We start from the raw sequence: 12,463 nt of genomic DNA, 5'->3' as shown, positions 1-12,463 counted from the left end.
AACATCCAAATTTGAAAGATATCTTGCAGACTCTCTGGTGTCTTTTATTTCAATTTCAACGGTTTATATCAACTCGATATGGAAGTAACTATTGTCATTTGATGACACGTCGTCGTTATATCTGAATGTCAAATTGAGGGCCACAGCAAGTGTTTTGTCTTCTCATGTTTTAGTTTTTGAATAATGAAATGTATGGAGATAACGAACAGTATTCACGCTCAAAAGTCCATTGAACAATACAAATTTTGGAGCAGAGTAAACACGGACCTCTAAAACATCAGAGGTGAAATCAGGTACCATGGAGGAGTGGGCATCCCCTGCCGACCAGTCACACCCGCCGTGTGCTCCTTGTTACGATCTGGAAATAACGGGAAAATCATAGAAATATAAAAACAGATCGGCAAATAAACGAGCACTATTATTTCCCATCGAAATTTGTTGGAAGACTTGGTCTCCGAGGACTACATAAGTAATGTCCATGAGGAGCTCCAACATTCTTTTAACATCAACTTCACAGTACTGTAGAGTAAGTGTGATGTTTAGCGAAGTAATTTTGTTGCTGACCAAATACAATGTACGAAAATTTCCGAGTTCTAATTTTATTGGAGATGTAGTTGTCTATGATATCAAAAAACCTAGTTTTTAATTTATCAAGAGGAACGGTTGTAAAAGAACACTCTTTAATATGGAAAGGAAAATGTTCAATATTGTAGTAGGGGTCTTCATGTAAATTCCAAATGCCCATTCCTTAGTACCAGTGTTGATGGTTTGATTTTGTGTAAAGTTTGTGAAAATGGGTATGGGAGGATAAATGGTCAAAAGGAAATGAACTAATTGTGTCACTCGACACATCAAAAAAAAAAGACAAATCACTTTATTGTTACTATGTATGCAGATAACGGAATACACTTATTACAAGCCTATGAGTGAAACAGTCGAACTGTTGTCACCAGAGGCTTAAGGCTAAGAACAGCGGTTTGTCAAGTCATCCAACAGTTTGATTATTTCCTGAGTAGTCATAATGTATAACATTCTAAACTTCAACACAATAGGCCTAACCTACATGTAATAATCTATGGATTTTTAAACTTCTGTTACATTAACAATAAGATTTTATGTAAATTGTTTTAACTTCAACAAAATATAATAAGTTAAAAAGAATTGAATTTCCAATTTTATGATGTTAACGACGACGGACCTAATTCATTTCTGCTATACATTTTTTATTCAAATTTTAATATGAGGTAAAGTGAATTTTCTTGAGTTAAAATCAATAAAAAGAAATCACATGGTCATCGATCTAGATTTTTAATGGGGAGCGTTTCAAAAGTTGGAGATGGAAATCGATAATTACTATAGGAAGTAATGGGAATTACCACTGTAGGGTATAAGAGTAATCATTGAAAAAAATTCTGCAATAGAATTTTTATTCCTATTAAAGGACAATGTTAACTCGACAATTTACCAGCAAAAAATAAATGGCTCATCGGCTTAGATTTTTCAGAGGGGGGTGTCAAACGCAGGTGTATAGCACATTTTGGGGGAAATTTTCAATGAAAATACCTTGGCCAAATAAATCATGTATTTATAAAATTAACAAATGAATATAAATCGAAATATTTACAATATTTTTGAATTGAGAGAATATCTCTAAAAGAATTAAAAATGTATATTTTTTTATCTTTTGCAATACATAATTAAGTCAATTTGATTCAAGGCATATGCGCGGTTTTCTGCGCATTGACTCGAAATTTCGAATTAGGTCCGTCGTCCTTAAAACAGAAATATAAATGGAGTACTCTTCCGTAGTAATTAATCATGTATGTAAACCGTCACAAATTACAATGAAGTGAGTACTTGAATATCACTATGATAATTTAATCATGCAACAGCTCATTCTGTAATCAGGATACAGTTTGAATGTTTGCCGATACACAAAAATCTATAAATAAGGAATAAAATTGAGGCAATGATTAGTCATATGAATATAGAAGCATTCTCGGGGCATATAGGTTCAAGTTTGTTAATGACAGCCCCTTGGGGTAGGGTTTGATCACAAAGGGGATCAAAATTAAACAAGGTTTTATATAAATAATTCATGGACACTTTGGTCATACTTTCAAATTGATTTCAAATAATGCACGTTTACTAAAACAAAAAGACAAAAACAAACCATAAAACTAAAAAGGCCACTTCAATGAAAACATCAGCGCCATGCTTATCATATTGATATTGAAACAATCTAATGTGTGTTGATTCAAGCATGGTTATATCATAACCTCTTGAGGCTAGGTTAGGGCCACAATATAGGCTCAATATGTTTTTTTGTAATAAAGAGGGAAAACATTCGGGTGACCCAGATGTGTAATGTGGCATATACTGATATGCCTGTTACAGAAGTTAAGGCAATTATTGAACTTCCTTAATGTTAACTTTTTCATAACACTGTATTTATTATTTCCTAGTCACTTGATATATTTGCACACCAATATTATACAAAAAGAGTTATTTATATATTAAAATCTAAAGTACATACTTGAAAATAATGGGGTTTTTTTACAATAGCATAGCTCATAAAAAATAGAATTACAAATTGAATAAATTTCATTGTTTTACTATTACGTACTTATTTCAATATTGAACATTTAACAAAACAAAACTTAATAATATTTTACGTAAGTATAGGTGGAAGCAGGTTGGTGAATGCTGTGCAAATAAAAACTGTCTGTTCAGCCAAGTGTGCTTCACACACTCACCAACACACTTACACAAAAAAACAACAACATCCAAATAGGATCACGAGCCCGATCTCACATTTACAAAAAAGTCGACTCCGCTGCATATTTGAATTATTCAGTGTCGTTTCAAATTACAGACACGTGGTACAAAATATCAAATCTGTGACAAATTCCTTCTTCGTCCATTGTAAACACTTTTCCACACAGTGAATTCAAGGATCCCTCTGAAAACGTTTTGTTGACATTGAGCTTAACCCCGTGGTACGAGATTTGCGATCACATGACGTGGTCCTTTTCCATATACCCCTGAAATCCGATGGATCTCCAGGACATCTCCAGGGTCCACCATGTCCACTTTTTAAATGTTATGCACTTTTTTTGTTTAAGGTTCTCTTTTTTTCTCTTCCGTCCAGTTTATCAATTTGATCTTAAAGTTGACGATCTTCTGGGATGATTGCTGGTTTTGATTTGGAAGGGTAATTACTGATCCTGATATTTCACATACCGGTAATTTTAGTTGTTCCTGCAAAGATCTAAATTCTTTCTAAGATCTAATATAAGATCTAATATACAATGAGTTTTTCTCGATGTGTGTGCAAATCAAAATTAAATCCGTCTGAAATATCTTTTAAAAAAAATGTTTGTGTTTTGAATTCTTTTTATGTTTTCTCCATTTTCTCCACAAATTCTTCCTTAACTTTGTTTTTAATACCTTTTTCAAAATCCTGTTTTATCTCTTAAATTACAGTAAAACACGCTGAAAACGAACATGCTCATAAAGAATTGAAGCTTACAGCGAAGAGATTTTCATTTCCTGTCAATTTAAAATATATTGAAATTTTAATTGGTATAACGAATTACGCTCATAACGAAGCAAAATCGTCCGGCCCTGGCATTTTGTTATAAGCGTGTTTCACTGTATTTCCTTTTTATTCTCAGTTCATTTTTCAATTCTAGCGGAATTTCTGAGACCACATGTTTTACTATTTTGTAAGCAAACAATTAACAATTGAATAGCTATCTCTGTAACACTGTCTTGAATTTGTCTAAGATCGCAATTATTTCGTCATGTTGTTACAATTCATTGTTTGGATTAGGGGCGTGATCTCCACTTTTAGACTGCAGTTTTCTCAGATACAATATATTTTTTTCTGACGGACACAGGTAGTCCTTGTGTACGGATATAAACATAACAACTAACAAATATCATCCGTCAAATAGTTGTGCCTCTCTATGTACCTGTATATACACACTTTGTCGCTGTATGATCCAACAAAGAGAAGATGAGTTTTGTCATCATAACTCAAGCTCCGTGGTCTACCTATCCCTTCTTGTGGTACATGTATCTGAATCGATGACAGGAAGTGACCGTCCTTGTCAATTATCTGTATTGAGTCGTTATCCAAATCACACACCAGGATGTGTGACAGCGCGTCAGTACAGATTCCATATGGTGATAGTCGTGATCCTGAAGGAGGTCCTGTGTAGGAGAAGCGATGTCTCCCTCCACGATCTGTTACTACTTAAGCATTATGACCCCAGTCAGACACAATAACATCTCCATTGCGGTTCTCTGTGATGTATGCGGGTGTATTATACAGTTTCTGACCTGCGCTGTTGTGTTGCATTGTATGTATAAGTTGTCCTATGTTGTTATACCGTTCTACCTTGCCTGTATCTGTATTAGTATACTCTATCCCGACCAGTAGATCTCCGTTGGAGGGGGAGCAGTAGATAGAGACTGGTATCCATTGTTGTGTGTTTTTCATCAGTGTGGACTTTTTTCTGGTATCTTTAGATAGTTTGTTGATTCTATAATACCAGTCTATGTATATCAGATCACCAGTATTATTCACTGTGTGTCCTCCAGCTCCATAACTGCCTGTATCTGTCAGATGATGTAATGTTACACCTTCAGTGTTTGTCAGGATGAGATTGTTTTCGAAATCTTTGATCCAAACCAGGTCTGACGTCACACAGGAAATATGTGTCACAAATTCACAAACACCCTTCACAGTGACAGATCTTTGTAACATGGGTGTGGACATCAGTTTCAGAAGACATTCATTTTTTAATTGTCTTTTCCCTGTCTCAATGATTTGAATTTCCCTTAGTAAATTAGTCACATCCTCCATGCTGATTTCCTCTGACACTGAGAGAAGAGCGTGATGTGTAAGGTTTGGAGTGTCATTTTTCTTTGGGACACGGATTCTCTTTAGGAAATAGAGTAACTTTACCGGTCTGTTTGCCAAGTGTTCAGATCTGTGATCATAGTTCTCTACAAATGCAATATTTCTATTAATTTTTCTCTTTTGTTTTTGTATTCTTTGAAACAAAATGATATTTTTATATCTTATTTTAACATCACATATTACAGTGTCAATGAGGTCCTTTAGTCTCCGGGCTTTGACTGACATCTCTGATTGACGGTTAGAGATTTCTGTCTGACAAGCTTTCACATCAACTTTGATTCCTGCCAGCAGAAAACAGCTGTTATATAGAGTTTCACTTCTGATCTTGTGAATGATTTCTCTGTGGTGTTGACGTTTTATTTTATAGGCTGTTATAATGTCCAGTATTTGGTGTTTGTGTTTTTTGTGTTCTTTACATTTGACACAGACAGGAAGTGCACATGAGTAACAGAACATTTTATAGATTCTATCTGGATGTCTCACACAGGTCTCTTGTTTCGGGATGTAGTCATATTTCTCACGGTAAAACACAACATCGTGGTATATGGTATCTAGATCAATAACATGTCTCTCTTTACACTGTAGACACAGGTCTTGTTCACAAGTGTTACAGTAGAAGTCTGTACACCCCTGACACTTAGAACACTGCCGTACTTTACACTTGGTACTGAATCTAGGTGTATACATGATGTGGATGGTCTAGTTCGTTAGGTATACAATCTGCTGAAATTAAATGAACATTGTATAAAAAAAATCATGTGGAGATTAAACATTTTGTTTCATTTTACATTATATATAAACATTGTATAGAAATCAATGTTGATTTTGTGAAAGGTAACATGGTACAGCATGTTAATATATATATATTTTCAGTTATCAGACTGTGTCATATAATGAAATTGAATAATCATAGTGGATTGAAAGTGCCTGGAATCATCCAATCGAATCACTTTATATTTAGCCAATCAACGTTTACATTACAGCCAATCAGAGCTTACCAATTATTAACTAATCAGTAGTTATTAGGCTTGGATAAAAGGTATAAATACTGACACCCATTTAGTTTTCTTTTACTTGGTTGTTGTTCATTGCTGGAGTAACATTCTTTGGCTGTGTCGGGAAACAACAGAATTGTTACTCAGACCACTCAGCTCAGGAATCTAATTCCTTAGTGTCTCAGTGACTAGTGTCTTGGTGCCTTTAGATTGTGTCTTGGTGACTTTAAAATAATAAAGGTGTCTCAGTGACATTTCAGGTAGTTGCAGACTGTCAGGAAACAACAGAATTGTTAGTTAAACCACTCAGTCTACAGTTACAGAGATAAGGTTTTAGATTTAATCACTGATATCACTGATAAAATTATAGGCGATTCTCTTGTTGTAGTTCGTTTTTGTTTTGTTACCAATCATTATCCAGATAGGACCTAAGGAAAAGTATAAATAGTGGATTTCAGTCATTTGCTCTTTTAGTGTCATTGATATTATTGAAGTTTGTTTTGATTTTACATTGTGTTAACATGCGTGATTCTTAGGAAGGAAACCTAAGCGGATCCAATTAATAATCATTTGTACATAGTAAAAACGTTACAGTCAAACAGAAAAAGCAATGTTGTAAATTTAATTGTCAAGAATTATTAACATATTTATTTAAAAAGACACTTTTTAATGAAATTTAAAATTTATTGAAAATTGGATTTGGAAGCATTAGAGATACTTATATTCTTTGTGTACTCACACTGATGAATCTCTGAGAGTTGTTTTCATTCAAATGGAGAAATTTAACATGCATAAAAATCAGAAACTTTAACAAGTCTGATATAAAGTGAAATAGCTTAAAATTGTTTCCTTAAAAATAAAAGGGATTTGAAACATGAAATTTCCCACAAATTTCTGGTATAATGTAATTTGTATATTTTTCTATCACTTACGTACATATTCCATACACTATATGGGTAGGTTAATAACATCTTTGTTTTCCTGAAATATTAGAAACTTTTTCTCGGAATGAATAATGATACCTCGGGACATTGTCTTCTACAAAGATCAGTATTAAGATTTTTTAAATTGGTCTTAAATATTTTCCATCAAATCAATGAAGAAGATCATTTGATGGAATTTGTAGTGCATCTGAAAACAGTTTGCCAAAGCCACCACATTTTTTTAAATTTAATCTGCTTAAAATGTCAAGGATTGCTTTGTATGATTTTATGAGGTGTTTCCTAAATCTGGACATCTTTATTTTGCTTATTGTTTAGACCTTTTAATCATATTTCCCTTAGGTTTTGTCAGGAGTATTAAAATATTTCAGTCTATATTGTTCTATATAGACTGAAGGAACATCACAAAAACAGATGCTGCGACTATGTGACCACAAACTTTGTTTCAATGACTCCTTTATAGGTAATCACCTTTGCGCAGTTTGATTCATACAATTTTAAGAGATCACTGATTGTGTACTATTCAGCATAAAATAGAAGTATCAACATACCATGGCTTTAGAGCAATTCAATAGTTTAAGTGATTTACTAATTTTGCATCTTCAAAAATGTTTTCTAAAATTTGAAAAGGAATATTAGTTACTTTGTTTAAAATTTCACAATGCTGATATCTTATTTGATTCTTTATTCCCTCATTCCTGTTTAAGAAGGCTGGGGGGTTGTGGCCATTTTCAGACTATATTGATCTCCTTTAGAAGAAGAGCTCCATATAAAGATAAACAAAAAATGATCAAATTTTAAAACTAAAATTTATGAAATTTTTCTTTGCCAAATGAAAGTTGACAGCTTAAGATATCATACCTAAAAAATTAAGACATATTTGATGGTTAATTTGTTGAAACCTCCCCCCCCCCCCCCCCCAGCCTCCTTAAGGCAATTTTTACTTCAAATTCTTGATATTTGATTTTTTTTTATAAACAAGAGATCAAAATACTTTTCACCCAATTTCAATTTTCGATGATGATCTTTTTGGCGGTCCTCTTCACGGAGTTCATACACTCACATCCATTATTGATGGAAATGTCTTTTGGGTATCCAAGTCCCGAAAGGCTACGGAAATCAGCAATATTTAATTCTTGATTATTCTAGAAAGTCACTAAGAAATGTTACACTTTTGAATATGTTGACTTCCATTCACTCTACAAATTTTCTATTTGACTGTCAAATTCCCGAAACTCAACGCGAGTCCTTTAATTTATGTTTAATTGGTTACTTTTCCAAGATGTCCTAATATATTCCTTTGATTTGGTCTTTGTTATTCTTAGGTCCTTCAGCTTTCTCTCTATGATGTCTCACAAGAGAAGTTTGCGTAAGGGAAACAACTTCAGAGGCATCTGACAAGTTTTTTTTTCTCCATCTGTTCCAAAAATCTTTAAATTTCTCATTTCTGGAGAAACTTAGAGAATTGATAGCGAAAGTTTGAAGTAACTATCGAAGTTTTTCTTCTGATAAATTAAAACTGGCCCGATCATCATTGGTTCTCTATAGCAATGAAACAATTGTAGTTGACAATTGAATGTCGGGCGTTCAAAGCTTTTCGATGCTTCTAGAGTTCATACTTCAATTTAAATCCATAGGTAGCAGCTGTTCCTTCGCCAAGCGCTCGGCATTTTAAAGTGAAAGTTGCGGGTCTTTCGGATGAGACCTTAAAAACCGAGGCCCCGTGTCACGGTAGGCGTATTCACGATAAAGAATCCTCACTGCGCAATGGTCCTGAGCACCGAGTAAAGGTCTAAATATGAAGCCCTTCACCGGTATATGGTGACGTCTCTATATGAGTGAAAAATTCTCGAACGGGACGTAAAACAACATACAATCAATCTATCAATCAATTTAAATCCCTAACAGAACACGCAAAAAGTTTTCATGTAATGATGAATGTTTAAAACAAAACTTGTTGACATTTAAAACATTTTAACTATAGTAACATATAGTTCTCTGAAGTAAATTTTTCTCACGGGTGTTATTAACATTTCGTTTTGCACAATTTTTATTCGTTTTTGCTTCTTGGAATGCATGCTGCTCCTTGTGTGTTTTTTATACCCACCGTCCTTCTAAAATGCTACAGAAGATGTCTCTTGGTTTCTTCTCTCAATCACTCAAAAGTGATTTAATTCTCAGCTTCGCATTGTCTTTTGTGCTTTAGTACTTTCTAGAATTCTTACCATTTTAATGACATGAAATGAATGTGGCTCAACATCAACATAGTATTGGACTAACACTCGATCAGAACAGGTTCCATCATCTGTTTCAAGGTGTATGACCACTTTGTGTAGATCTGGTGATAAGTTGTTGACATACTTCTGCATCACAGATCTGAAGTCTTTACTTGTGTTAAAGTCTTTACTTGTCTTTAACACTCTTTTAGTGTCATCAGCAATACATTTATTGACTTCAAAAGCAGAAATATCAATAGATACATCAAAAAATAAATAGTTTAGCAACCACATAACATGGAAAATGCTATTGATTTCTCTTTCCCGTCTCAGACTGCCGTGGAAGGATGCAAAAGCCCTGTCCATTTTAGTTTGCCTCACGCTCCCTCGCTTCATACAAAATACTAGATCCACTCCTATTGATTTGTCAATAAATTGATACGAAATATCCATCTTTATATGTTTAAAGAATAATCAGGTGTTTCAGGTATAATACACGTGTATAAGGGACTATCAGTGAAGCAGTGCATAACTTTAAAATGATGAAGTAATTAATTTCCACTCGTACCAGAGCAGTTAGTTAAGTTACATTACAATAGTGGCATTCTACAGCAAGTTGGACTAATCCACTCCATGACGCCAAGACTCCAGTTTAATTACCCCAAGCCAAATTAGTCCTACTTTCGTTTTCCAAGAAAAATAACAAAATGGCAAAGTGGCATTTTAACTTTGCCTCATTTTCCTACTTGTTCCTCCGGCAATTCATAAAAGTCGTCACAACAACAGTAAAACAAGACACAAATCAGATTAAGCCTTGTTTTAGGTGTAAACCAGGGATGGGGTCAATTACTTTAAAAAGTAATTAATTAAATTACAATTACTTTGACTTTTTCTTCAATTAAATTACAATTAAATTACAGGCTTTCTAAGACATGTAATTAATTAAATTACAATTACTTTGCAAAAGTAATTAATTAAATTACAAATTACATTTTTAATTTTTTGAAAATTTTTTTAATCCTTGTCAGAACATCATTTATTTGTATATAAGCTCAGCCTCTGCACAAATAATACAAGAAATAATATGCTATAGGCATTGTGTATCCTTCTGGTTTAATTTATAACATTAATTACAAAACAATAAGAATCTCTTAAAGAACTATCCGAGATCAGTTTGATGCAGTTTCCACCACACAAAACCTACAAGTACACAAATTGCATGGCTTATGATATTTGATTAAAAGTGAGTATTTTAATAGAGTGAAATGAGTCGCAACTGTAACCCCTCAAATTAAATATTTCCTTTGAAGGTAACCTGAACATCCTAAATTCCTATTTATGTTGAACAATTTTACTTCATAAATCAGAATTGTACAGATAGAAAATTCATTCATAAAAATCTGTTTAGATGTTAAAATAATTATCAAATTGAAAGTTTTTAATTTCTAAAGCTAGGGGAGCATTTTAAATTGAAATAATTATCTCCATTGGCTTTGTCTTTTAAATCATGGAATGAATATCTCTTTAGAGGAGTTGATTTGTTTTGATTGCAATTTAAAGCCATGATCTGGAGGGCAATTATCTCTTCCCAACAAGAGATAACTTAATTAATGACAAACACCTTCTTTTTCTTTATTATTGATCAAAAAACAAAGATTGAAATATAATAAATGTGTGTTTCATAGCTGAATAGACCTAAGAAGGGTGGTTCAAAATTCATATTTATAAACATAGATCAAAGAATTCAAAATTTACATAATGATTAGAAAGAAACTAGTTTATCATTATCAAGCCAATCATTTAATTATTTTTTTGTAAGCATTAATTAACCTAAGATTTTGTATAATTGAAGGATCGAGGGTATGTTTAACAATAAAATAAAAACCAGTAAAATGGGGAGGTAGTGGTGACGATATATCATGAATATATCATGAATGTGTATTATATAAAGTAATTGAATGTAATTGAAAAAGTAATTGAAATTACTTGGTATTTGTTCAGTGTAATTAATTAAATTACAAGTAATTAAAAAAATGTTCAATTACAAATTACTTCCAATTACTTCAAAAAATGTAATTAATTACAGTCAATTACAATTACTTTTTTCAATTACCCCATCCCTGGTGTAAACCTGTTTGTGTGGAAGAGGAAGGGGGTTAAATCCTCATTAAATCAACTATGATAAATGTGTCATTGAATATAATGAATGAAAATTTAAGGGAAAAAATATTTACCGAATAGCCAATGTAAGTCCCGTCTGCAAATATCTTTTGCTCCAGCAAACATAGGGTATTACAGAAAGTTCCGATCTTTTCACAAAATATTAAATTGAAAGCGGTTAAATGCGACTGTCCCGGATTGCAGTAATAATCAAAGTCCTGAATCACGGTGATATCTTTGGCTGATAATATCCATCCATGTGTTAAAGGTGTTTGGACACAGATTTTAAATTAATATTTACTCAAATTTTCTGAATAATTTCATGACTTATATGTTGCTATAGCATTTCATACGAAAATTTGATAAAAATCTTATCTTATCTGGAAGTTATTGAAACTTCGAATTTCTGGACATTGATAGATACATCCTTGTACTTCACAAATTTTAACTTTATCCCTATTACTTTAGAAAAGTAGCAATTTTGTTGTTTATTAATGAAAAATATTAAAACTATAAAGCAGAAATTTCAGAGTAGAAATGTAGAAAGCAAAATCCTCTCACCAGTATTGTCAGTCCGTGCTCAGTGGTGTGTGCAGAGTTTAACAATTGAACACACCCGGTGAAACGTAAACATTAACAACAAGAGAGCTCGTGCCTGTTTACAAAAACAGTTTACGTTTCACGGGTGTATTCAATTTGTTAAACTCTGTACATAACTACAATAAATTTCTTTTCGTTTTTTAAAAAAAAAGTAAAAAAGATGGGTGTTCCTCAGTGGATTTAAACCGGGGCCTTTGGCTTTGAGAGCTTCCGCTGGTTCCACTAGGCCAGTAACGCTTTCAAGTATCGGGTATTTGAATTATTTGTGATGTTCGTAATATTAAGGGGCACTATTTTGTTTATCGTAGTAATTTGCAGGCATTCGGTTTAGGGTATTTAAATTTTAGAATCGGTTTTTGTAATCACTTGACAAAAGTTAGCCAACGACTCACTAGTTTTCCTGATGTCTGACTCTGGTGATTCTCGCCATTCCCCACGTGCTCATGTAGACCGTGGCAGTCCACCTGCACGAGCTTCTGCAGGAGGGCCATTTGTCCAGTCTGGTAATGCCGACTTATCCAATGCTGAAGCTTACCAGTTATTTGCATATAAATTGGATACAGCTCTTGCAGAGAACAAGAAGACCATCTTAAAGGAACTAGAGTCAAGGACATCAATTTC

The 12,463-nt window shown here is 33.3% G+C and overlaps 1 pseudogene; it reads right to left on the bottom strand.

Moving 5' to 3' along the window:
• Positions 1 to 3,934: 3,934 nt before the first annotated feature.
• Positions 3,935 to 9,348, bottom strand: LOC133194305 (tripartite motif-containing protein 2-like; annotated as a pseudogene).
• Between the last annotated feature and the right edge of the window lie 3,115 nt (positions 9,349 to 12,463).

The sequence above is a fragment of the Saccostrea echinata genome, unplaced genomic scaffold, assembly GCF_033153115.1.
Source record: "Saccostrea echinata isolate AGI-Se365-2 ecotype Australia unplaced genomic scaffold, CSIRO_AGI_Sech_v1 ptg000029l, whole genome shotgun sequence".
NCBI lineage: Eukaryota > Metazoa > Mollusca > Bivalvia > Ostreida > Ostreidae > Saccostrea > Saccostrea echinata.
Note: the sequence above shows the minus strand (reverse complement) of the source record. Positions and strands in the feature narration are given on the sequence as shown.